The sequence below is a fragment of the Solanum pennellii genome, chromosome 8 (assembly GCF_001406875.1).
Source record: "Solanum pennellii chromosome 8, SPENNV200".
Taxonomy (NCBI): domain Eukaryota; kingdom Viridiplantae; phylum Streptophyta; class Magnoliopsida; order Solanales; family Solanaceae; genus Solanum; species Solanum pennellii.
This window is the reverse complement of record NC_028644.1, coordinates 24,054,724-24,060,517: the sequence shown is the minus strand read 5'-3', so window position 1 is coordinate 24,060,517 and position 5,794 is coordinate 24,054,724.

The following is a 5,794-nucleotide window of genomic DNA, read 5'->3' as shown; positions in this document are numbered from 1 at the left end:
ATCGGAGGGGCTGGCCGGGCTAGCACACGCAACTCAAAAGCGTCCAGGCGCTGATGAACCTCCATAGTATTCCTCTCCGTGTGATGGGTCATCTTCCGCTCCATGCGCTCCTCCGCCTCAGCAATAGACCTCTGCACCCAAGGCTGGATGTGATGGAGAAGAGTGGACATTTGGGCCTCAAGTTTCTAGACCCTAGCAAGTGTGACCAGAGTGGCGGAGGGACTCGAACGAGAGGAGATCGGAGCGGTGCTACCACCCGAGATAGACTCGACTAGGGTGGTGTCAGTAGGCTCAGATGTAGCCTGGGTAGTCACTTGGTCTTGCTCTACTGTATCCGCCAGGTTCTCACCAAGCGGAGGTACCTCTGAGCGAGGCCCTCTGCGTGGGGTCAACTCATTGGCCTCATCCCTGATAAGGCCTATATCAATAGTGCCCGCCGGGGTCTTGATTTGATCTATGTGCCAAATGGGCACACCTGCAGACCTGCATAATGAAAACACCATGCACGGATATGGGTAAGTAGTAGTGACCTTGAAAGCCCTCTCGTGCATGATCACCTGAAGAAGCCAAGTGAAGTCCACCTCGAACCCTGCTATCATTCTTCCATCAGAACTGCACGATCCAATGTGACTATGTTATCTGCAGCAGATGGGGGAAAGGCAGTGGCGGACTATCAACCACAGAAACTTGGCCATGAAGTTCAGGTTAGCCTTTTTTATGGTTCCCTAAGTCTCAAGTACCCAGTCAGCAACCACTCCATCAACGGACAAATACTGGGCCAACCACCTCTTGGTAGTCTCTCTCAACTCTGGCTCACGCAAGAATCGTCCATCTTTACCATTTTCCACCAGTAGTCAAACTCAGCGGTGAGAGGAGTCCTGGTGGCAGCAATATCTTCGTCATATAGGTACTGTTGGATGGCTGGCAATGAGATGTCTACCCACATGCCGCGGACTCGAATGTGATCTAGTGGAGCCTGTTTGACGGGGGCAGCCCGCCTATCAATCTGGGATCGGAGAGTCGCCTACGAGGTGTAGAACTGTCTGACCAACTCCTCACTTTATCAGCCCAAAGCACGAGCTCTCCAATCTAGTCGGTGCTTGTGAAGAGTGCATGGATATCCGGCATGGTGGGGGAGACTCCCCGTAAGGACCCGCCTCTCTAGGGTAAGGGTCCGGGTCATAACACCCTTATCATTCAGCAGCTTGGCATCGCAGTACACCTGAAACTTCCTCTCAACACACCATGGGTTGGGCTGGTTGGCAATCAAGGCGGGACTCCAGTTAGTGGTGCTGGAGTGGAATCAACACTATCGGCCTCATCAAAAGAGGTGGACTGGGATGCAGTGGCTGGATAAAAAGCCTGTTCAGACCCGGAGACGTCATATGAACCCGATACTTTCTCTGAACCGGAAGCATCACTGAAGTGTGTAGTAGATCCAGAAAGCGTGAAGGTTAGTATGTGATCCTCTTCAGACTGGGAGGCAGTGAGTATGCCGGGCTCCACCTTCGTGGGGGTGGCTCTGGTGGTACGTGCAGCCCATGTAGGAGTGACATTGCCTGGGGACACGTATTCGGGGTCACCCTCATCGTCAGAGCTAATGACCAGTCGGGCAGATGGGGCAACGGACTTTGAGCGCCCTCATGCGTACACGTGATCTAGCTTTGGTTCCATAAGTGTTAGTACCTAAAAATAACAACAATTAGTAACAGTAGAAACAAACAAGACATGGAAAAAAAGAAAACAAAAATGTAAAACCAAAACTGAAATAATATTGTTGTAGTTTCTTTGCTGGACGACGGACCAATTGACGGTCCGTCGTGAGCATGACGGACCGTGATGATGATCTGTCATGAAATACTTGAGAAAATTTATAGGAATCTCAGAAAAAAGTCTCTGCCAATCACGACGGTCGTGCAGGACAGACCGTCGAGAGCACGATGGTCCGTCGTAGAGGTCCGTCGTTGGACACTTGGAAAAGATTTTGAGACCCTTAGGAATAGGGTCTCTGACAACCATGAAGGTTGTGCAGGAAGGACCGTCGAGGGAACGATGGTCCGTCGTAAAGGTCATCGATGGACACAGAGAAACTAAACTGGAATTGGTGGGATGGAACCGACGATGGTCAGTCGAGGGCACGACAGTCCATCGAAGGGGTCTTATTCTGTTCTTCAGTGACAGAACTGGGGGTGCCTCTCTCATCCCCTAAAATGATAATCTAAAGAATACATATCGACCCACAATTTATAACCCAATTACCCAACATACTAGCAATCCTAAGGCAATAGTTTCTCGAGTCTTAGCATGCCATTTTGGAGGACTATCAACCTAGGTCAGAAACAATTATCAGAAATACACACCCCCATTTGATTTAGTTAACAGAACACCCCTATTCAGTTTACTATGTGAAGGGTCTTAAGGCATGTAGGATTAACGGGGTGAGTTCGTGCCATACGCTAGGGGTCAAATTTCGAAGATCCAACATTCAGAATCAAGCATGGAGCATGGGAAAACAAGAAAGAAATTTTAGATGATTTAGAGATCAGAACCACATACCTGATATTTAGAGAAGATGAAAACAAAGTAATGCATACAACTCTGGTAATCAGCACAAGAACAGTTGACTCTGACCGGCAGATTACTTGAAGAAGCAGGGAGACTGGAAGAGGGAATATTAGGGGTATTTGGGAAGGGATGGGGAATGTAATGTTTTTGGGAGATGAAGAGAGTTTTAGAGAGTTGAATAGGGAGTAAATGGGGGAAGTGAGGGAAAGAAACGATTAGAATGAAGAGGTGGGCAGTTAAAAAGTTTAAAGCTTTTAATATTCGCGAGTCGGGTCTGGTCGGGTTTATGAGTATTGACGCGAGATGATTCCCCATCGATGGTCCGTCACAGGTGTCACGGTCCGTCATGGGTGCCCTAATTTAGAAAAAATGTAAAAACTTACCTGGACACGACGGATGCTTGCGACGGTCCGTCGCAGGTGTGGCGGTCTGTTGATGGGTCCGTAAACGAGTTCTGCAGACAAATTTTCTGGTGAAGTGCTACCTGCAAATTTAACACCCATGAAGCTATTCTTTTTGTACTTTCTAGACACTTTTTGGACATGGACCTAAATTATGCTCTAGCCAACAATTCTAACAGAAAAAGAAAAGCAACGAAAATGCAACTATTATTAGAAAGACATTAAAAAAACTATAGTTGGCTTAGAGGATACATATTGGGTTGCCTCCCAACCAGCGCTTGATTTAACGTTGCGGCACGACGGATGACACTTGATTTCACAGACATCATCAAGATGGTATGCCTCGATCACTTCATTCGCCGTTTTAGCATGACGCAAATAGATTTTGATTCGTTGTCCGTTCATCTTAAACCGCACACCCTCCTTGTTTTCTAACTGAACCACTCTGTGAGGGAATAGGTCGGTGATCAAGTAAGGGTCAGTCTATTTGGACTTGAGTTTGTCCAGAAACAAGCGCAACCTAGAATTGAATAAAAACACCAAATCCCCAACCATAAAATCACGTTTCTCAATCTTTTGGTCATGGTACTTCTTCATCTTTTCTTTGTAGAGGGCTGAACTTTCATAAGTTTTTAGGCAAAATTCATCGAGCTCATTCAATCCATTTAACCTCTGTTCTGCGGCCTCATTCCAATCCATTTTGAACTTCTTCATTGCCCACATGACTTTATGCTCTAATTTGACCGGTAAGTGACAAGCCTTCCCATATACAAGTTGGTATGTGGATATACCTATGGGAGTCTTGTATGCTATCCGGTAGGCCCAAAGAGCATCATCAAGTCTCCTTGACCAATCCGTTCTACTAGCGTTCATCGTTTTTGATAAAATCTGCTTAATCTCCCTATTTGACACCTCAACTTGCCCACTAGTTTGAGGATGGTAAGGAGTGGCCACATTATGGCAAACCCCTATTTCTCCAATAATTCATTAAATAATTTGTTGCAAAAGTGGGATCCCCTATCACTAATAATAGCCCTTGGGGTGCCAAATCGGGAAAATATATTCTTTTTCAAGAAAGTCGTGACATTCTTCCCTTCATTATTTGCGAGTGCGATAGCTTCTACCCATTTAGACACATAATCAACCGCTACTAGAATGTACTTCATCCCTTGAGAACTCACAAAAGGGCCCATGAAGTCAATACCCCACACATCAAATAACTCAATCACAAGAATGGGATTTAAACGGATCTCTTGCTTTCTTGAAATGCCGCCATCTCTTTGACATCTATCACATGCCTTGGCGAAATCATGAGCATCTTGATGAATAGTTGGTCCGGATACCACTATGATGTCCACCTATGATTGAAGAATGACATTCCTCCAAAACACTTAGCATCTCAACTTCTGGCACACAACGCCGAATAAGCCCATCGGCACAACTCCTATACAAGTATGGATCATCCCAAAAGAACTTTTTTACATCATACATGAACTTTTTCCTTTGATGAAAGGACTAAAATGGTGGTATGATATCGCTAGCCAGATAATTCGCAAAATCTGTGAACCATTGAATCAAGTCTTGAGAGGCGGCCAAAACATTATCATCGGGGAAAGTATCATCAATTTCAGTTTTATCCCCCAATTCTCTCATTGCTTGATCTTCTAAATGGGACAAGTGATAAACAACTTGATTTTTGGTCCCTTTTCTATCAATCACCTCAAAGTTAAATTCTTACAATAGTAATACCCAACGAATCAACCCTGGATTCACATACTTCTTTGCCATCAAATATCTCAAAGCAGAATGATCAGTATGCAATATAACCCTAGTGCCAAGCAAATAGGAGCAAGATTTATCAAAAGCAAATACTACTGCAAGGAGCTCTTGCTCAGTCACAGTGTAGTTCTTTTGGGCTTCATTTAGGGCTTTACTAGCATAGTAAATGGGGTGAAGGATTTTGTCCCTTCTTTGCCCCAATACCACAGCAAGAGCAACCCCACTAGCATCACACATTACCTCAAATGGCTTGCTCCACTCCGGCAAAATAATGATAGGTGCAGACACCAACTATTCTTTCAACTCACCAAATGCCTTAAGACAGGATTCATCAAAATAAAATTTACACTCTTTCTCAAGAAACTTGCACAAAGGATGCCTAATTTTTGAAAAATCCTTGATGAACCTCCGGTAAAAACCTGCATGCCCAAGAAAGCTTCTCACACCTTTGACAAAGATAGGTGGGGGAAGTCTCTCGATTATGTCGACTTTAGCTCGATCAACCTCTATACCCTTCTCTGAAATGTGATGACCCAATACTATACCCTCTTTCACCATGAAGTGACATTTCTCCCAATTTAGTACTAGATTGTAGTCTTCACACCTCTTAAGAAACTCAAACAAATGACTCAAACACCGCTCAAAGGAGTCACCAACCACAGAAAAATCATCCATAAATACCTCAATAGTGTCCTCCACCATATCGGATAATATCGACATCATACATCTCTGAAATGTGGCGGGTGCATTGCACAACCCAAACGGCATTCTCTTGAATACAAAGGTCCCATATGGACAAGTAAAAGTGGTTTTCTCTTGATCTTTCGGTGCAATAGAAATCTGATTATACCCCGAATAACCATCAAGAAAATAGTACCCTTTCCGGCAAGTCTATCCAACATCTGATCCGTCAAGGGCATAGGAAAAGGGTCTTTTTCGGTCCATTCATTTAATTACCGGTAATCCATACACGCCCTCCAACCAGTCATCGATCTCATTGGAACAAGCTCATTTTTCTCATTGGGTACCACAATCATTCCCCCTTTCTT